The following is a 22,936-nucleotide window of genomic DNA, read 5'->3' as shown; positions in this document are numbered from 1 at the left end:
GGTAGGTGGCTTTGTGACAAACAGAGAAAAGGTTGAAGAAGTCCTAGATTTCGTCTTGCTCAGAGCCACAGTCAATACTCACAGGAGCAGCAGTCAAGCGATCAACCGGCGCCTTGCATTGGGTCAGCCTGCTTCACAAGACCTCTTTAAAGAGTTCAAAAACAAGGCTGTTACTTTGAGGATTAAGGTACTAAGGACCGAAAGGGGGATTGAGGATCTAAACTGTGGTTTCCCGGTGCTACTTATACTTGTGAAGGTTGAACACTGCATAAGGGGGACCAAAGAAGCATCTCTGGATTTGAATCTCGGTGTTGGCAAAGAAGATTCAAAGTGCCACTGACTGTCAAAAGAATAGACAGATCTGTTGGGGAAGAAGTACTGCTCTGTAAAGGCAAAGATGGCAGCACTGTGTCTCATGTACATTGGACGTGCTGTCAGGAGAGGCCAGTCCCTGGACAAGGACGTCGTGGTTGGGAGGTTAGAGGGGCAGAGAAAAAGTGGACGGCTCTCTGTGAGATGGCTTGATGCAGCTGCTGCAACAAGATGCTCAAACATGCGAACTCTGAGGGTGACGCTGGACCGGTCAGTGCTGACGTTCTGCTGTCCTGAGGGTCACGGTCAGTCAGCGCCAACGTGATGGCACCTGGCAACAGCAACATTTTAAGAGTGATTAATATGATCATCCACTACTTCACGTTCATGTACACGGCTCTGATTGCATCCACACCTCGAAGAAATAAATCAATCATTTTATCAAACGCATATTTACCATGTTCTTCCTTAGAAACGATCTTAATCACTTACGCTCTCCTTACTCAAATTCTGCCCCATTTCTGAGACCTAATAGTATAATCGTCAAAGAACTAAAAGGGTGACTAATATGTTCTGGATTCGCAGATGATAGAAATTAGGAAAATGAAATAGGTATTTGCTATTTTTGAGGGAGCCAAAAAATCAAGTAGAAATTTTCTGTGTTTTTCTGGGAAGCCAGAGTTACCTAAGTGGAAAGAGGTTGGAAATAGTGTCCTGGATCACACACTAAGTGTCCGTGGCAGGATTAAGGGAAGGCTAGTGTGAAGAGATGGCAGTGCATGCCGGGATATGTATACAGCTTCAGTAATAGTGGAAAAGATGAAAACTTGCTCCATTTCACAAGCCACTAAATGCCGTTTCCATGCACCAGGTGCAATTTTAACCTGTTTGCCTTCAACTTTTGATTCCCGTGATTTCCAAGAACAATAAATCTAACTTAACGATTATTGTATTGGCTTCTTTAAGCTTTGCCTTGCCTTTATTTTTGAAAAAAAATTGAATTGTTACAGTATTTGAAAAGAGCTCTATCATCTACCTTACTGCTAAAATTCCTAAGGCAATATTATGTAAAATATCAACAAATGTTCTGGTGCTCAACTCAAACTGTGAAGTACTGCATACTAATATACCCATTCCTTTAAAGGAAAATATTCTCCAAACCATTACCTAAATATATTTGCTACGACGGATCCTAAATTATAGAAACTCAGTTGCCACACATATACGTATGTAGAAACACACAAGCTGAAGAGAATTTTAGAATATGATAAAGCTAAAACTAATAATTAATTGCCAGTGTAGTTCAAATGGGTTTTTTAATGCTCACTAGCTATGGAATTAAATTATCCAAAAAATGACTTGAAGTACTACAGATCTCATATATGCCAAATTAACAAATACATATTTTTCAATACATATATATATATTTGCCAATATATATGCACAATTTCAAACTCTTGCAATATATGGCACTGATATACATTTTCATTAATTCACCACTTGAAAGGATCAAAAAATGTGTTACATATCTCAATATTTCACCTCTTTCTGAAAGTTCAGCACGTTGTTCAAATTTATATGCCAGGTGAAACTCTATCTGATCAGTTTGCCTGGGAATGACTCAATGAAATTGTCATTTTCTTCTAAATGCAGTTTGAGATGGCATGGAAGCTGATATTTATCCTCGAACTTATGTTCTCTTAGCTGCCGCTAGTTCTTTGTAAACAAGCACCCAGTGCCACGGATTCAAACTACCCCGCGTTACAGAATAGTGTGTGCCTGGCTGTAATCTTTCTACATGCAGATCCACAGACCTTTCTTCAGAGGCAACACAGAAGGTTGCCTTTGGCTTTGAACCACCAACCTTTAGGTTCAGTGTCCAGTGCAAACCATTTGTGCCACTGAAGGACCTCAGTCCTTTGTACAGCTCTTAAGTTGCTAAGACTGGAGAAGTGGGTTCCCAGGGGTGTGGATGAGAAGGAATTATCTCAGCAGAGTGCACGAGAACGCTACTGACACAGACAAGCCTCCTGGCAGACGACACGTACTTCATCTAGCTTGTCACTTTCCTACGTTGTACTTTTGTCTTCAGTCACTCGAAACCAAACAAGCAAAAAAACAAAAAAACTAAAAACAAACAAAACCTAAAGGCTGCAAAGCTATTTAAATGACTTCTAGTTGTTTGTTGTTTTGTTTTCTGGGCTATCATTTTATACATCAGTCTTGATTGCCCTTGGTACTGTACAAATCATTCCTATTGTGATATATGATGAGCAGCTCAGGCAATCATCCTTTCCTCCAAATACTGGCTCTCTGGACTGGTTTTCTTCAGCTTTAACCTGAACTTACATAGAAGGGGTTGATGATGTGTTCCACAGTTGACCCTGGCTGAATTTTGGCTGCCGATGTGGAGTTCCTACATCGTCTGTTCCCACAGACAAGAGGAAGACCCTTGACAAGGTGGCTGGAGAGAGTGGCTGCAACCACAGACTCTAACATAGCAAGGGTGAGGATGGGGCAGGAGCAGACCGTGCTTTCTTCTGGTGTACACAGGGTCGCTATGAGTCAGAACTGACTCAAAGCTGCCTAACTACAGCATACGACAGAAATACTTTGGAGAAAGACTCATAAAATATTTGGTGGTTGTGATAGGTAGGTTTATTGTGCCAACTTGGCCAATAGGAACATGTGGGATTAATAAGGTCACAGTTTGATTGGAGAGCAAAGGGATAAATGGCTCAGCAAACCCCGCCTATCTCTCTCATTCTCTGGTGATCGGACCACTGTGTGGTTGCCTTAGCAAGTTCTCTGCCTCAACTCGCAAGCTACACTACCTGTGGGACACCCAACCTGGGGATCATGTTGCTAGAGCTTGAGGTTCCCCTGAGACCTGCTTCACTACACTGCTGGTGTAGACATCATCTGAGCTTGGGACTGGTGGATTCTGTCATCTGGCTGACTGTTGGTGCCCTGCTCTGCTGTTTGCTTTCTCTGGCCGGACTGCATTGCTCTACAGAAGACTCAGCTGTCTGCTTCCTTGACTGTGGATTCAGCAGCCCTCATGAGTTGCAGGACTTCCAGTATATGTTACATGGAAATGAGGTTGAACTGAGCCCTCTCTACTGCTGTGTGGACTAATTAGCTGTTTATTCCTTCGTGCTGTAAATTATATATATATATATATATATATATATATATATATATATCCCCATCTAGTCCATTCCATCTCATAACAACACGAGGTCCAACAGAACGAATCACTGCCCAGGCATGCTCCATCCTCACACCTGTTATATTGAAGCCCCTGGGTATAGCCACGGTGTTAATTCATCTTGCCAAGGGTCTTTCTCTGTTTGCTGCCCTTTAGCTTTACCAAGCATGATGTCCTTTCCCGTGACTAGTCGCTCCTAATAACATGACTTAGATGCCATCTTCACTTAAAAGAAGTATTCTGGTGAAACTTCTTCAGTGGCAGATTTATTTGTTCTTTTGGCAATCCAAGGTACTCAAAATATTTTTTTGTTATCACCATCTTTCAAATGCATGGATTTTTCTTAGATCTTCTCTATCCAGTGTCCAACTTTCACACATAAATGAGGACAAATACCAGGCACACCTCAGTCCTCAGGAACATCCTTGCTCCCCAACATTGCAAAAAGGTCTGTGTAGCAGGTTGACCCACTGCATTCTGTGGTTTGATTTCTGGACCTCTGCTCCCTTGAGCGTTGATTGTGGATCAAAGTAAGTGACATCCTTGACAACTTCAGTTTTGTCTCCATTTGTCACGATGTCCCCTATTGGTCCAGTTATGAGGAATTTGGTTTTCTTTACATTGGGTTGTAATCCGTACTGAAGACTACAGTCTTTGATTTTCATTAAGTGCTTCAAGTCCTCCTCACTTTCAGGGAGCAATGTTGTGTTAATGAGCCTTCCTCCAAACCTGGTCCTGCATTATTCATATAGTCCAGTGTGATAGTTACATAATCTGGTGTCAATTTGAGGATTAAGATTATAGGGGTGGAGTCTAGCCTGCCAATCAGGCCAGTGAGGCCTCTGGGTGGACATAGTCTTCTCCTGAAAATTTTGGGAACTCCTGTTGGAGTTCTTCCTTGGAGGTGGAGACACTCTCTCTCTGTTCGTGCCCTGCGAGACATCCCTAGGGAGAAGACACATGGAGAGAGGCTGATGGAACCAGACCTCTGGAGCCAGAGAAGCCATGTGGAGACCCCTGCCAGTGCTGAGATGCGTATACTGCAAATGGATCCATAGGACTCTCCCCCCCCTCCACTGACTTATGATTCTCCTGCATTTGACACCATTGCATGTGTGTTGTTAGTCAGAAGAGGTCTTTATAGACTGGTATTGGACATATGGGCTGATATTGGACTTATGGACTTGATTTGGACTGGGTTGGGATGTTTTTTCAATATTCCATTGCTCTTGTATATAAACTTCTTATACACATATGGGTGTTTATGAATTTGTTTCTCTTATCAACTCATACTACCACCTCCAGCCAATCAGATTATTTACTCAATGTATAGACTGATAAGTATGGTGCTCAATTGGTCTAGGAATAGGCAAAGCCAATTAAACTATCTTATCTCTTACGTGTGACTTTTAAAGTTAAAAAAATGTTTGTAGGTTAAAGTTTTGATTTTTTAGCTCATTTAAAAAAATTATACATCTTCCTAGAAGCTCTGGTAGCACAGTGGTGAAAGCACTTAGTTGCAAACCTAAAAATTAGTGCTTCAAACCTACCAGCCTCTCTATGGAAGAAAGATGTGACGGTCTTTGTCAGTAACAGGGGCAGCCTTCCCTGTAGAGCAATTATACCCTGTCCTTTATCAGGTCCCTGTGAGTCCTAACTGATTTGATGGCAATGGGTTTGAGTCAGAGGTCAAACTTCAGGGGTTAACTCTCCAGTACACTTCAGTGGGACTGCCATCATATACTTGATTGTATATTTTAATACATGCTCGACTTTAGGTAAATTTGCATGTGTGAAATACACGTAGCACCAGTCAGGCACTTAAATTCCATCTAAAGCAAATCTATGTGGTGGCCTGTAAGGAAGACAAGCCACCTTTTATAACGGAAATGCCTGCACCATTTGGTGTTTGGGTATGCAGGTTCCAGCTCTGTCCACAGCTTCCATGGCAAATGAGAACATACATTTTCTATTTTAGCTATAAAATCAATCTCGGCAGCTCCACGCCAAGTCTTTGGAACGGCATTGATTTAAAGACTGTCTTATTTATTTTTCACATGATGGCTGAAATATCTATGCAGAGCATTACTTTTATATGTAAAGTTATACTGTACTGACAGATTTTGTAGTCTTTTTATGACAGGGCAGTATAAAAACCTTTCTTTCTATGTCTCCCCAAGAAAGCACTGGGGTTAAATGACAGAGCTCCCCTAGCTATTTGTCTGTCACCGAGAACGGTAAATTGCAGCCTGTCTGGAGGTTAGTGTTTGGTCGCATTCTGAGATTAATGGTTTTGCATAGACACTCTGGACTCCAAGGGAGTTTGAGATGAGCTCTCTCAAGAAGATCCTCTTGCCTAAACGAAGCAGCAGGGCTTTGGGAAGTTTGGCATTATGAGCTCCATGTAAACGAAATTTTATTGGTAAACAGACGACACTGACATTGAAAATTATATGGCTTCCTTTATGTCTTTAAAAAAAAATGAAGGAAGGTCTTCGGCTAAATCCATGGTAACTGGCCTTAGGTCTTGCTTTTCTAAGTCCAGACCAGAGGACTGTTTCATTTGTTTTCTGCTGAATATTTTTCACGAGGCTGCCCTTAAAGAAACAGATGTCCAAAGAAACTTTTGATATGATAAATGAACAATTACAAAGAAAAAGTCAGTTAAGTAGTATGAGTCACATGAGAAAACATTTCAGCTAAAAAGATGCTGACACATGTGTTTTCAATAACATCAGTTTATTTTTAGTGCTGCGTTATAATCTGATAGGTATTCTTACAGATGGTGAATTTGAACACCTTAAAGGTGATGAACTGAATATTGAAATATGCAGAAGTCACACAAAGAAAAAGTGCACTGCAGTGTGTGCTTGCATTTTTCCGCAGTTCTGCTGACTACTTCTGTAAATTAATTTCTCTATATGGACCTATCATGAAGCTCATGAGAATAAGGGGTTTAAAGTAACAGATTGACATGGGGTAATTTTCTCTCCCTGTAGTCTCAATGTTGGTTCATGTAAGCACTTGAAAAAAAATAAATTTTAACACTTACTATTTTACTCGCTATAGTCCTATGCTAAAAATGGGAAAGTTTTAATAGCATTCACCCTATTTGTTCAAATATTCCCAAAATAACAACAAAAAATGCTCACATAAAGACCGAAGACATAAAATCTAATTTTACAAGGATTTTTTTGTTTCCACAACTCAATTATTTTTCCTGCCATATACTTTATACATTTTTTGAATGAATAATTAGCGAACGCCTATTAGAAATAAAGTATTGTGCTAACAAGGTCGATAGAACCAAGGGTGACATGCCATTCCCTCTTCGTTTAGTCTGTCACTAATGAGTAGTGTGTTGATTGGACCTCTAGAAAGATGAATGCCAGCAACAACCAGCCAGCATGTGCTCTCCGTGGGTTCAAAAGAAGAGGGATCAGCGCTTCCAACCCAGAGGGCCAGGGAGATTCTTTGGAGAAAAGCTGAAGGCTGTGTGGGAAGGCATTCCTGGAGTTGGCATTGGGCTAAAATGCCGCAGAAGTGATAGTGAGGCAGGGAAATAAAAGGCAAAGTCAAGACCAGTGCTTAAAGACTTGATTTTGAATATCCAACAGACTTGACTTCAGAACCTGGCTCTGTCTTTCACAAGTTACACAACTTATTAATTCTCCGTAGATTCACTCTCTGTCTTCAGACTATACATGGCTTGTTGGTCATTATAAAAATTTGGAATAATGTATGGAAATTGTTCGACTCTGGGTCTGGTATAAGTCATCAATAAATTCTAGCTATTAACTCTTTTTACTTTTCTTTTCTTTTTTTAAGTAGAAGCAGCCCCAATTAGCTTCAACTAGAAAAGTCATAGAAAACGGTCTGAAAACTTGGATGGACTTTCTCCCATGCTCCTCTAAGAATCCTGACTTCATGAAGCAATTGCTGGAGACCTATTCAAAGTGTTTGAATAGAGAGATGACATCATGAAAGCAGTGCTTAGAAAACCTGGCGACAATGACAGGGTGCAGTGGGCTCACCCAGGGGAGAGGCTGGAAAAGGGAGCCATTGTGGTGGAGGAGACCTGAAGTGCAGTTAGTCTGACGTGGGGCCTGGGAGTAGGGATGAAACAGAAGGGGTGTTTAAAAGGGGAAAAAGTGTTTTTTAAATTTCATTATAGCTAAATCTCGACAAAGAACCCTTTACTCACGACAGGCTTTCTCTAGTCGTGTCTTTTTGAGGTGCTTGTTTGCAAATGAAAGTGGGTGAAGACAGCTAGGCTGTAGCTGTTTGCTCTTAAATTCCCTCCTACTTCCTTTACTCTGTCTCTATCTCCCTTCCTCGCATGCAACCGATTTATTTCTGAAATTAAATACTCCTGGGATGATTCTGTACCTCAAGAGAGGACAAAGCAGGCACATCTTGGCCTTTGTATAGACTCTGCTCTCACTCTTTCTGCTACTAAGAAGTCACCGCAAAGGGCCCCTGGTGGCACATCGTCTAACATGCTCACCTGCTAACTGAAAGGTTAATGCCGTTGTGTGTCTTCAATCTGTTCCAACTCACGGTCACCCAATGTACAACAGAAGGACACACCGTCGAGTCCCATGCGTGCTCACCGTTGTTCCCGCCACTCGGTCAGTCCATCTCATCAAAGGCTGGTGTGTGAAATCCCGTAGGAGAAATGGAAGGACTGCGGTCGTGGAAACCTTATGGGGAAATTTTCCTCTGCCCTATAGTGTCTCATTAAATTGGCAATTCAACTAGGTGGTAGAGAAGCTAAGCTTCAACTCTATTGGGTGAAACTATGATTCTATCCAATGGGAAATGAGAATCTGCAACAATAATTCACTAAACCTGACCAGCAATTTAGGTCATTTTATGCTTTCTAGAAAAGGTAGATTCTTGAATTTTCCTTCATCTGTAAAGTCATTCTCTCGTTCATGTTGTTTAAATAACAACAACAAAATATGCTTCTCTGCAAAAAGAATGATTCAGTCACCTGAAAATGAGAGAAAATAATAACAACATCACAGTCATAATAAGTGTTAAAGGAATTCAAATTTTTAATGAGATTAAATTTATATAACACAAAATTAACCATTTTAAAGTGAGCAATTCAAAGTCACTTGGTACATTCACAAAGTTGTACAATCATCACTTTTATGTAGCTCTTTTTTTAAAACAGTTTATTAGGTACTCATACAACTCTTATCACAATCCATACGTACATCAATTACGTAAAGCACATCTGTACAGTCTTTGCCCTCTATGTGGTTCTAAGACATTTTATTGCCCTATAAAAGAGACTCTCTACCAATTAAGTAGTCACTTCCCCTTCCTCCATGGCCCCAGCCCCTGGCCACCACTAATTCGCTCTTCTGACGATGAATTTTCCCGTTTTGGGTATTTCGTATCAGTGGAATCATATACACCTTGACTCTGACTTCTTTCACACAGCATAACGTTTTCAAGGTCCATCCACATTTAGTATGTGTCATACTTCATTACTTACTTTAGAGGGTCGAATAATATCCCACGGCATGTAGATACCACATTTTGTTAATTCTTTCCTCCACTTGTAGACATTTGGGCTGTTTTTAACTTTTGTGTAATGTGAATGATATTTAAATGAGCATTCATGCTGACATGTATGTTTGAGTACTTCTTTTTGCTTCTTTTGGTTATGTGCCTTAGAATGAATTGTCGGTCATTTGTTAGGAATGGAGTTAACTGTTTCAGTAACCCCCGCATGATTTCCCACAGTGACTGGACCATTTTACACTCGTGCCAGCAACGTAGAAGGTGACAAATTTCTCCACAGAGCATCAGCCCTTGTCATTTCCTGCTTTCCTTTTGATTTATATTATTGTTGTTGTGTTGGTCCTCCCAGTGGGTCTGAAGTTGTTTGCATCTCCTGAGGATTTTGATTTGCATTTTCTAAATGACTAATAATGCTGGCTATCCTTTCATGTATACATCGCCCATTTGTACATCTTTAGAGAAATGTCTATCCAAGTCAACCAACAATTTTGTTGTTGCTGGTTTTATTTTGGTTTTTTAATCACTTTATTAGGTGCTCATACAATTCTTACCATAATCCATACATACATCAATTGTGTAAAGCACATTTGCACATTCACTGCCCTCATTCTCAAAGCATTTGCTCTCTACCTAAACCCCTGGCATAAGTTCCTCATTTTTCCCCTCTCTCCCTACTCACCCCTCCCTCATGAACCCTTCATAATTTATAAATTATTATTTTGTCATATCTTACACGTCTCCCCTCACCCACTCCTCAGTTGTCCGTCCCCCAGGGAGGAGGTCACATGTAGATCCTTGTATTTGGTTCCCCCTTTCCAGCCCACCCTCTCTCTACCCTCCTAGTATTGCCACTCACACCACTGGTCCTGAAGGGATCATCCACCCTGGTTCCCTGTGTTTCCAGTTCCTATCTGTACCAGGGTACATCCTCTGGTCTAACCAGATTTATAAGGTAGAATTGGGATCGTGGTAGTGGGGGAGGAGGAAGCATTTAGGGACTAGAGGAAAGTTGTATGTTTCATCGTTGCTACATCGCACCCTGACTGACTGGCTCGTCTCCTCCCTGAGACTCTTCTGTAAGGGGATGTCCAGTGGCCTACAAATGGTCTTTGGGTCTCCACTCCGCACTACCCCCTTATTCACTATGATATGATTGTTTTGTTCTGATGATGCCTGATACCTGCTCCCTGCGACACCTCGTGATCACACAGGCTGGTGTGCTTCTTCCATGTGGGCTTTGTTGCTTCTGAGCTAGATGGCTGCTTGTTTACCTTCAAGCCTTTAAGACCCCAGACACTATATCTTTTGCTAGCTAGACACCATCAGCTTTCTTGGCCACATTTGCTTATGCACCCATTTGTCTTTAGCAATCGTATCATGGAGGTGAGCACACAATGAGCAACAATATACAACAAAACAACAACAACAAACCAATGGCCAAAAAACACACACACACACACACACAATAAAGTAAAACTTGTAGTTAGTTCAAGGACTGTTTGTTGGCCTTCAGGAGTATTTTCCAGTCCAGTGTGTTGGGAAACCATGTCCTGGCCCCAAAGTCCACCTTCAGCATACCCTGGGGACCTCACAGCTCCGTTCCCTTGCTGTTCTGTTGCACCCCCTCAGTATTTTGCCTGGGCATGACAGGATCAGATCTGGTGCAATTCCCACACTGTGTCTCCAGTGCTGTCCCCTGTAGGCCATGGGTCAGTGAGGGACATCATGTCCCATAGTGGGGCTGACCATGTGGTCCTCTCTGTGGACTGGCTGCTCTAATTGGGAACATCATCCTCAAGGCCTAGTGGACCATGATATATTCCACTCTCTCCTCCTCCCCCTTCATCTGCTCCCGTGTACTCTGATCAGATATGTCCCTTTCCCAGAGCGGCAGACTCAATGTCATCCTTTGAAATAGGGTAGGTGTTCACATAATAGTTGGGATTGGGGCCAGCCCCTCAGACCTCTCCACTGGTTCCCTACCCCACACCAGCATGTTTCATTCACATCTTGAGCACGGTTTGAAGTCTGGTCCCTCTTTCCCTGTGGAGATATAAACAATACCCTCCCCTTGGATGGGTTAGTGCCCTATGCCCCGCTACCCATTTCTTTTTTTTTCTCCTTTCCCCACCTCCTTTTTAGTTATCTACCATATGTATCCTTGTATTTAGTCTGGTCCCTGCCATACTACCTTGTCCAACAATTTTATGTAAGTAAAATACTTAGCATGCATCATACAAAATAATGGTCAATGAAAAATGTTATGTAAGTAAAGTACTTAGCTTGCATCATACAAAATAGTAACTAGTAATGACAATATCAATAAAAACAATGGCAACAATAATAATGGGGGTCTAGTCTGGGTTCTATCACATCCGAATTTTATATCGAAGCCAAGTCTGTGAGGAAACAAACCTGAGGAGAGGGTTGATTCCCAGTCTAGGATTCTCCTGAATTGTTGTCGTTAAACATGTGACTTGAAGGATTTTTGTGAAGTTCTAAGTTAGAATTCAGAGGGCGCCTTAGCAAAACTCAGGCACATTTTCCAGTGAAAGATGGACATTCCATTTCAAAGAAACAATTTTCAGGTGCGTCCAACTGTGGGTATCCCTACTCTGGGATTCTCCCATGCCAGATCGCCCTACTTCTCGGCTCTGTCTTTTGTCCTGTGTCCTTCTTTCTTCACACATGCAGCCTGCAGACCGACTGAAAGCGAAGGACTTCAGTGAGGAGAGTCTGACAGAATCCCTCCCAGGAAGCTGTAGAGAGATTACCTTATCTGTCTGCTGCCGAGTGATGCCGAACACTACAGAAGCTAGAGATGACATCTGTAGCAGGCACACCTCGGATGAATGGAGTGTTCATTACAGGACCTGATAGTGCCGGGCTGCTTCAAACTTCAGCAGCTTATTTGTGAGCACACAGGAGCGTCTCCCCTACGTCTCCACTCAGGGTTCAGTATATCTGGGCGAAAGCTCCCTGACTGCGTATATGCAGGGTGAGTTCAAGGCCAAAAGAAAGAGCCACTGAAAGTGTTCCTGGCCTTCAACTGAAAGTGTTCCTGGCCAGGACTTTGAGGTATATGACCCACAGCATTAATTAAAAAATCATCTTCCCATTGACATTCAATCCCAGGAGTTATGAAGGATAGAGGAAACCCTTTGTGGGCTTTGTGAGCTCTAAATTACCTTGAGAAACTGAACTTTTCCCTCCTGAGATGGAGCTGACTCGCCGTTGCTTGGCGTACTGGTGATTTCTCTAAGGCCCTTCCGATGTAGTGGGAATCCCTCCCTCTGCTTGGGGACTAACCATTCCTAGTCTCTGCCGGATAAGACGATTTTAATCTACTTAAGTTGAAATATGTCTTAATTATGTTTTAAAAGTTTGTGTTAGCATTAACTGACAGCGCCAGATTTCTCTATCTAGAACTTTTTTTCCTTCGGGTCTCTGTCTTCCCCCAGTCATTTGCATTACGACAACTGTAGGTGAAGCTTTCCAGTGGCACTTTGCATCAAAGCCACCTGCTTCCCTACAGAGTAGAGTGATGGGAACTCTATGGGGCAGGTAAGCACAGGAGAGAGCAGTGAGCATTTATATTGCCTCGGTTGACCGAGAAATCTGTGAGAGAAAATGAACCAACAAACAAACTAACTCACTGCCCATTCCTAGAGATGGTATGAGATCAGGAAAGACCTGTCCCTGTGGGTTTCTAAGACGTTAACTCTTGCAGGTCTCATCTTTCTCCTACAGAGCAGCTGCTGGTTTGGAACAGCTGACCTTGACTTTAGCAGCCCAACACATAGCCACTCCACTACCAGGCTTCCCTTTTGCCAGAAAGCTCAAACTCATTGCCATTGAAGTTGATGCTGCTCAGGAGCAACCCCATAAGATAGGGTAGAACTTCCCCTGCGTAGGATTTCCCAGCCTGTAAATCTCTACATGGGAATAAAAGGCATCCGTAGGTAGCAAGTACCTTCTGCATCAAGTACCATACTAAGCAAGGCACTCGTGGGACAATTTCTTGGGATTTGGCTGAGAGGAGCCCTGATTTGCACCGAACTTGAGACTCAGAGAGTTGGGGTGGTCCTGCAGCTGGGGGGTGGCAGTGGTGATTTGAGAAGATCTCTGATTAACCCCAAGGCTCATGAGCTGTAGAGTGACCTGAAGACATGTGTATTTGTGTCACCAAAAGGCTCCATTTACTTTCTGCCTGCAAAGTTTTGGGGTTCGAGAAGGGGACTTTGTATGGAGCATCCCAGCTCTTAGAATAATAACCATATGGAATCCTTCCTCTCAGCATTCACATGCTATGCTTGAGCGGTTTCACTGTGGGTCATATGTTTGGGATTTTTTTTTTAACCTAGATTGCATTTACTAAGCAGTGAGCATCTCTCAGTGTTTAGGAGAAGCCTCTGAGGAAGTTTTCATGATAGCAATTAAACTTTGTAAGTACAACTGAAATATTAAAAAAAGAAATTAATAAATGTATTATTTTCCCTGCTCGATGAAAATTACATTCAATGTTATAGTTTGAAAAGAAAATTTAATAAATGTTTAGAGTACAAACCTTTCTTTCATTTTATTCCAAATTTTCCTCAAACATTTTGGTAACTGATCTTTCTTCTACATAAGTAAACACAAAGATTTTGTAAATGAAAACCCACTTCTGGATTTGCATTTTAATGAATCCTACAAAATGTTTGAGTAGAAATCCATGAACATAAAGAATTTTGGCAACTAGAGATGAATATGTTAATTAATGATTTAGATGAAAACTTTATGATACATCTTAGCGGTAGTACAAGATACTAACAAATGAATATCTTGAAGTATATTAAAATAAATATTGTAAATCACAGAAATTAGTAAATGTTAGATTTATAAAAACATCCACATGGCAGATCGATAAAAATTGTAAGCATATGGTAGAAAATAAAGCAGCATAAAGTGACATAAAATACAGAAGTAGAAAACCTTCTCAACTTTTATTTGGTGTAAGAGGGGAGAAAAGAAATAGGAAGTTTCATAACTTAGGTTAAAGGTGGAAAAGAAAATAAACTAGTTCCATGTCAGGAACAGACCCAGTAATAGGCCAAGGAAAAATGGATTTTAAAAACTTGCTAAGAGGCAACTTTGAAAAAAAGAGAATAATAAATGAAACAACAAAAGTATAGCTTGTTTCATATTGAGATAAGTATTCCAATTTAATTTCTGGCAGTGAAATATCAACATTCCATTGTACTGCATTTTGATGTTATATTACATTGCTTTTTGATGTTAAATTACATTGTTTTATAATATCATAAAATTAATTCGACAAATTTCAAAACCCACTTTCCCAGGCCTTATCTCTTCAGTGTACTTGGAGGGGACCAGTAAGCAGGATAGGTTAGAGTCAAGTTTCTAGCAACTTCTCCCACCCTCCTCTGACATCGATCATCTATGCCTCCTTTGAGGGAGCCCGCAAATGGAACGTGCACACCACATTTGCTTGCTTGCTCTTTTCACAAATCTGTGTAGTGTATACGCCCTTCGTGTTCAAGGTTTCCCAGCTACAGTAACACCAGATAAGGGTTAGTCATTATTTCTTCTTATTGCCCAAACCAGGCGTATCAGGTGCTGACTACCCTTTCTCTGCTTCCAAACTTCCTGCATCCCAGATGCTAGCATGACAGGTGAAGGGAGGAGTTACTGCCCCCTCACCTTTGTGATCAAGACAGTCCGTTACAGGGACGGTGGTAATGCAAGGCATGATGCACACAGCGCAGCTTGGAGGTCAGGGTCATTGCTGTCAGACTGGAGAGTCAGGAGAGACTTCTGAGCGGCCATTGCCTAAGAAGCATTTATTCGGGCAAGAAGAAAGCAAACACTTCTAGGCAGAGCACGCAGACCATGTGGAGGAACAGTAGCACAGCATGCTCTGAGATGTTTAGAAACTTCAGGGAATTCTGTGAGACCGAATTCCAGTGTGGAAGCAGTAGTGAAAGTTAGGAGACAGCCGTGGTCAGGGACAATATTCATTTACTTATCCATCTCTCTGTCCTCCCTCCCTGGATTATAAATGCTTTGTGCACAAGTAAAGTGTCCTATTTATTTTTACATGACTTCATAGTCTCAGACAATGCCTTCTAAGCTATTGTTTGATACAGTCGAGTAGGTTCCAACTCACAGTCCCCTTACGAAGGACGGAACAGCATACTACCTGGTCCTGCATCATCCTCATGAGTGTGGTCAGGCTTGAATCCAATGTTGTGTGGATCCATCTCATTGAGGGTCTTATTTATTTATTTTTGCTGACCTCTCCTTCAGGATGTTCTTTTCCAGGGACTGGTCTCTCTTGATAACACACCCAAGGTGTGTAAGACAACGTGTTGCCATCATCACTTCTAAGGAGCATTCTGACTGTGCGTCTTTCAAGACTATGTTAGTTTTTCTGGTAGTTTCAATATACTTTATCAACACCATAATTGAAATCCCTTATAAGTAGATGCTGATTAAGATAACATATATGAACAGACCCAATATGTAGAATGAGGGAAATTACATGAATGGTGAAAGATGTATCTGAAAAAATATAAGATCTAAAGATAGCAAAACAAAAAAACAGGTGGATAAAATGTAGCTGGTATTCAATAACCTCTCAGGAAGTGCTACTTGCTTTTCTTAATCAGTAATTGAGGAATGCACGATCTCAACCTGAAAATCACCTCTCCTGGCACCGATTCAGGCACATCTGTCTCATAAAATTCTTGCATTTGCAGAAATATCTCCAGTAGTTCCCCGCAGTGCCTCCTGAATCTGTCTGTGCTCTTTGCTGCTTCCAACGGCATGAGCCTCAGATATCTTTTTTGTTCTATTCCAACCAGTTCATGGCAAACTCGGAAACTTCCCGGACTTCATGACAGCATACTCCCATAAATAGTTAAAGTCCCAAAAACCCAGAGGAGCAGTTCTCCTCTGCCCTAAAGGGTGGCTTTGAGTCAGGGAAGGGTTACAGAAGGGAAAATACCACCTTCTGATGTTTGTAGATCTCGATGGAAGATACCCGTATGTTGAGCAGCAACAGTGTCACACTTTGATATTTTTTGCTGAATAAAGGGATGTATGATTGTGTAGCAGATCTTTTTGACATTCCCTCTTACACCCTCATTGAAGGCTGTTTCTTTTTCTCAGGAACAGTTCAAGGTGTTTCCATAGAGGATCACTGTAATTACCCCATTCAGTTCAGTCGCATTCAAAATCTTGCTGAATCATATATTTTTATTGCAGAGTCAAAGTATTCCTAAGTCTTCTCTCTATCCCGTTTCACTATTCTAGACTTAACTAGTGAATGCTTGTGTGAGGAATAGCCAACACCAAACTAGTTTCCAAAATATGAAGGTATCTCCTATCACAACTTTACCATATCCTCATTCTGTCAACAAACACCTACATAGCACCTTTTCTTTCTAACCCTGAACACCCAGGGTTGGGCATCTTCTGAAAAAGTCAAACACCAACCTTACTGTTGTTTCTCATTTCTCCAGGGGCTTCAATAAATTGCTAGAATGACTCATAGAACTCATGAAAACGATTACCTATACTTACGGTTACCCATTGGTTATAACTAGAAGGGATACAAGCTAGAGACCCCCAAGGCAAGATCAGGAAGCTTCCCAGCAAGGGGGTTCTATTGTTCCTAGATATGCCACTCTGTGGCCCATGCATGGATGTATGTTCTCACCGAAGTCCCCAAAGATAGTGCTTCAAGATGTCAATTCTCCTAGTCATTGAGATTTCCATGAATATGTATATAGTCAACCCAATCAATGAATTCATTACTGCATTAGGAGGGCCTCAACTGAGTGGGAAGTGACACTGACTGACCATGAGGTGAGTCAGGGTCATGAGGGATGTATTAGTCTGGGTACTTTAGAAACGCAAATCCACAGAAACTTCTGTGTTAGAGAGAGTTTTACATAAAGGTTAAATGCACATCAAGAAAACATCCCAACCCAGTGCTATCCAAGCCCACCAGTCCAACATTAACCCATTATGTCCAACACCAATCCACAAAGTCCTCCTCCATCTCACAAAACAGACACAATGATGCCAACTTCAGGAGGAAAGCCAAGTCAGTGGATGTGTAAGCATCTGAGCGCTGGCAGGGGTCTCCACACGGCTGCTCCAGCACCCAGGGCTGCATCGGGGTAGGTCCATGTGGCTTCTCCTCAGGCATGTCTTGCAGGAAGTGAGCCTTGCCAACTAAAGCAGGGAACTGGCTAAGGCAGCTGCACCCTGGTCTGACCACCAAAAAGCAAGCGACCCAAGAACTAGAAAGGCAAGTTTCACTGAGGCATCTATCCCTCTGCCTTTCAATTAACCCCGCATGTGTTTATTGGTCAGGTTGGCATGATAAACTACCTCAAGGGACATCAGCTGGCATGACCATGAAATGTCAACAAGCTAAAAGATTCAAGAAGGATAGCCTGCTTGGAACAGCAAAGAGGGTGGTCCTCATTTTTAGTTGTCTGGTTAACAAACATCATCCTGTCTTCTGAGTTAGAGCCTATGACTTTTCTAGTAAAGCTCACAATTGTCAGTATATTCTGTGAATTCTGTGGAGCTACTACAATAATTAAACCTAGCAGAGAAATGGAAAGTTCTTTGAGGCTGGTGTCTGAAATGGTGAAATGATTCCTCGGATGAACCAGCCTAGGAGTGACCCTGATTCTTATCCCTTGGGGATTTAGAAGACATTTGTCACTAGTTTACAACATCCTGTTGTTTCATCTTTATCATTTTTGTTAAGTTTTATGAAAAATTATTTATACTATGGGATTTTAAATTTGATTTTATGGACCTTGTTGTTGTTGGGTTCTATATAGTTGTTTCTGATATCAAAGAACCTCATGTAACACAGTAGCTCAAAGGGTTTGCAAGGCTGTAATCTTTACACATAACACTTTGAGGGCTATTGTACAACAAATCTAAACCATGGTATCTTCATCACCTACTATGCATGGAAAATCTGAACAATGAATAAGAAAGTTCAAAGAAGTGATGCATTTCAACTGTGCTATTGGTGAACAGTATTCAATATACCAGAGAAACAAACAAATCAGTCTTGGAAGATGTACAACCAGATAATCTTCATATACTTTGGACATGTGATAAGGAGGAACCAAGTCCTGGAGTAGGACAGCATGCTTGGTAAAGTATAGGGACAGTGAGGAAGAGGAAGCCCTGCAAGGCCATAGATTGACACAGGGGCTGCAATAATGGGCTCAAGCAGGAGGTGAAACCAACTTGGTGGGACTGAGCAGCAAAGGAGGCCTGGTTGGCACAGTGGGTTAAGCATTGGGCTGTTACCCGAAAGATCAGCAACTTGACCCCACCAACTGCTCCTTGGGAGAAAGATGAGGGTGTTGCCTTCTGTCAGGATTCACAACCACAAGAATGCTGTCGAGCAATTCAATGTTGTCTAACCGAGTGGCTGTGTGTTTGAATGGACTTGATGGCAGTGGGTAATGAAAACAACAACCTTTACAGACACAGGTCATCCATTCTTTCTCCTGGAGAGCAACTGGGTGGGTGCAGACTGCCAAGTCCTCAGCTAGCAGCTGAGTGATTAACCGAGTTATGGCTGTGATCCTTAAAAGTCATATTCTAAAGACTTAAAATACTTAGAAGTAAACACAAGCATCCATGTTTGAACCAATAAAAAAATTGAGAAGTGCCCTTATGTATTAGGGGCTCTGTTTAGTAAAAATAATAGATAATATTATCAGTGTCTGATTATTCCTTCATAGCTTGAAGATATTTGTGGTGCCCAGTGATCTTGCTTTGCTTCTTTCTATGAAAATGCCCCTTACCTTATAACTGTCTTTGGGGTACTTCTCAACCATCGAGCTTATCAGAGATCTCTCCAACTCTCTAACTCTCCTGCTCAAGCTCTCTCTCTTTCTGTGTGACTGTATGTGCCTGTGTGTCTGTCTATCTATCTATCTATCTATCTATCTATCTATCTATCTATCTATCTATCTACCTACCTCTCTATCTAGTTAGCATTAACATTGTTTATACAATCAGAAAGTGGGCCTCTGATGAGCTCATAATCCGTCTGTACTTCCCAACAGGGTGGACCACTGTCACTGGTATCTGCTGACAGAATTGTAGCTGTAAAATCAAGGAATGCCCCCTGCTTGAGAGCAGTAAACAGTGGGCAACACCCCTTTGTTTGACCTAGAAAATTAGATAATTCAAGATACTATAAAAGCTTCTAATTACTGATGATAAAGAAATAAATCCTTTGAAATGATGTTCAAGGAACTATACACCACTGCAGTATGCAAGCCAAGAAATAATTCCTCTTCAGTCCCCTTTCTCGTGCTCTGGCACTGAGGGGCCTCTCCTTCAGCAGGATCTCCAACAATCTTCTCTTCCTTCATTAAGGCTTTCAATATTTGACAATGCTTCCAAACTCTGCATTATGTTTTACCAGCTTCTTCTTCTGAATTGAGCTGCCGAATGCTTCTTCATTGTCTCTTCTTAGTCTGGAAGCTCCATGGAGAGCTTTTCCCTTTGGGTGACTCTGCTGGTATACCAGTAACATCGCATCCAGGATCACAGCCACACACAAACCACCACAGCACAACAGACTGATAGGTAATCCAACAACAGTTTTTGGATTCAGGGAACGGCCAAAAGTTCAGTCCAGATTCAAAAGAGGATGTAGAACAAAGATCGTTGCTGATGTCAGATGGATATTGGCTCAAAGAGACACTATCAGAAAGATATATAATTAAGAAGTTTCATTGCCTATGTAAAAGCATTCAATTGTGTGGACCATAATAAACTGTGGATAAACTGCATGGACAACCCCCTTCCCCACAGAAGAATTCACTTCAGAGGACAGCACTGAAGCTAGTTCAGGGAGAGGGACGTGTCTGATCAGAGCACACGGGAGCAAATGAAGGAGGAGGAAGAGAGTGGAGCACATCCTGACACACCAAGCCCTGAGGATCATATTCCTGCTCAGAGCAGTCAATGCACAGAGAGAATCATAGTGCTGGTCCCACTATGAGACACGATGTTCCTCACTGGCCCATAGCGCTATGGGGAACAACACTGAAGACACAGTGAAGGAATTGCGCCTGATCTGACCCAACCACACCAAGGTGAAACACTAAGGGCTTGCAACAGAACAGCAAGGCGAGCAGAGCAATGAAGTCCCCAGGGAATACCAAAAATAGATGATGAGGTCAGGGTGTGGCACCCTATCAGTCTCGACCAGAAAACACCCCTAAAGGTCAATAAACATTGAATTATTTACAGACTTTTCTTTTTTTAATAATTAAATCGTTTTATTGGGGGCTTGTACAACTCATCACAATCCACACATACATCCATTATGTCAAGCACTTTTGTACATTTGTTTCCCTAATCATTCTCAAAACATTTGCTTTCTACTTGAGCCCTTGGTATAAGGTCCTCATTTCCCCCCTCCCTGCCCTCTCCCCCCTTCCCCCATGAACCCTTGATAATTTATTAATTATTATTATTTTGTCATATCTTACACCATCCTATGTCTCCCTTCACCCACTTCTCAGCTGTCTGTCCACAAGGGAGGAGGTTATATGTAGATCCTTTCTCCCTCACCTTCCCTCCACCCTCCTGTCATCAACACTCTCATCACTGGTCCTGAGGGTTTCATCTGTTCTGGATTCCCTGTGCTTCTGTTTCCTATCTGTACCAGTGTACATCCTCCGGTTCAGCCGGATTTGAAAGGTAGATTTGGGATCATGATAGTAGGGGAAGGAAGCATTCAGGAACTAGAGGAAAATTGTATGTTTTATCATTGCTACACTGCACCCTGACTGGCTCTTCTCCTCCCAGAAACCCTTCTACAAGGGGATGTCCAATTGCCCACAGATGGGCCCTGGGTCCCCACTCTGCACTCGCCCTCATTCACAATGCTATGATTTTTTTGTTTTTTGATGCCTGAAACCTGATCCTTTTGACACCTCATGATCTCACAGGCTGGTGTGTTTCTTCCATGAAGGCTTTGTTGTTTCTCAGTTAGATGGCCACTTGTTTATCTTCAAGCCTATAGGACCCAAGACTCTATATCTTTTGATATCAGTTTTCTTGACCACATTTTCTTGTGCACCCGTTGTCTTCAGTGATCATGGCAGGAAGATAAGCATCTCAGACTGTCGAATTTTTGTCATTGGTTTCGTTGTTGTTCTTGTTTTATTTTCTTTTGCTGCTTTGTTTTTCTCTGTCTTGTTTTTGTGCATGTTCTTATCTCTGCAGGTCTATCTAGATAAGATAGGCAGGATAAACAATCTGGGGGAGAAAACTACAGACAAGTGGTTCCAGTGTGACGTAGGAGAGGGGGAGGTGGGGGAAAGAGAGTGGGTGTTAACAAACCCAGGGACAAGGGAACAAGTGATCCAAAATCTATCATGAGGAGGTTGTAGGAGGCCTGGTAGGTCTTGATCAAGGGCAATGTAACCGAGAGGAATTACAAAAGCCAAATGAAGGCTGAACATGCTAGTGGCACAAGAGTAAAGTAAAAGGAAACAGAGGAAAGAACTAGGAGGCAAAGTTCATTGATAGAGGTCTAAATACAAGCATGTGTATACGTAAATATATCTATATATGATGATGGGAAATAGATCTATGTGGATATATTTATAGGTTTAGTATTAAGGTAGCAGATGGACATCGGGCCTCTACTCAAGTACTCCCTCAATGCAAGAACACTTTGTTCTAATAATCTGGCATTCTATGTTGCTCACCCTTCCCTGGGGGACAGATAACAGAAAAATGGGTGAAGAGGGACATCAGACAATGTAAGACATGAAAAAAAAATAATTTATAAATTATTAAGGGTTTGTGAGGGAGGAAGATTGGGGGAAGGGGGGAATGGGGAGCTGATACCAAGGGCTCAAATAGAAAGAGAATGTTTTGAGAATGATGATAGCTACAAATGTACAAATGTGTGTGACACAATGGATGGATGGATGGACTGTGATAAGAGTTGTATGAGCTGCCAATAAAATGATTTTTAAAAATAAATAAACGGTGGGCAACCTTGAGAAGAATGGGAATTCCAGAACACTTTATTGTGCTCCTTCTGAACTTACACATGGAGCAAGAGGCAGTTGTGCGAGTAGAACATGGGGAGTACTGCATTGTTTAAAGTCAGGACAGGTGTGCATCCTCTCGCCATACTTGTTCCATCTGTATGCTGAGCAAATCATTAGGAAAGCTGTATTATCTGAGGAAGAGTGTGCCTCGGGATTGGAGGAAGGCTTATTAACAACCTATGGTATGCTGATGACACAACCTTGCTTGCTGAAAGTGAGGAGGAATTGAAGCGCTTGCTCATGCAGATCAAGGATACCAACATTCAGTATGGATTCAATGTAAAGATCAAAATCCTCACAACTAGACCAATAGGTAACATCGTGATAAATAGAGAAAAGATTGAAGTTGTCAAGGATTTTATCTTACTTGGATAAAACAAAGCACAAGCAATGCTCTTGGAAGCAGCAGTTAAGAGATAAAAAGACAAGTGGCATTAGGCAAGTCTGGTGCACAGACTTCCTTAGAGAATTGAAAGGCATGGATGTTACTTTGGATGCTAAGGTATGCACAACCCAAGCCATGGTATTGCCATTGCCTTCTATGTGTGTGGAAGTTGGACATTGAAGAAGTAAGGCCATAGAGGAATGCATGCATTTGAATTGTGGTGCTGGAGAAGAATATTGAAAGCATCATGAACTGCTCAAAAGACCATTGATCCATGTTGGAAGAAGTAACGTCTGAGTGCTCCTTAGAGGCAGAGATGCTAGTCACGAGGTCAGCAGTTCAAACCACCAGCTG

Source organism: Tenrec ecaudatus, chromosome 8 (genome assembly GCF_050624435.1).
Source record: "Tenrec ecaudatus isolate mTenEca1 chromosome 8, mTenEca1.hap1, whole genome shotgun sequence".
In the NCBI taxonomy this organism is placed as follows: domain Eukaryota; kingdom Metazoa; phylum Chordata; class Mammalia; order Afrosoricida; family Tenrecidae; genus Tenrec; species Tenrec ecaudatus.
The sequence above is the reverse complement of the archived record's forward strand: the minus strand, read 5'-3'. Positions refer to the sequence as shown.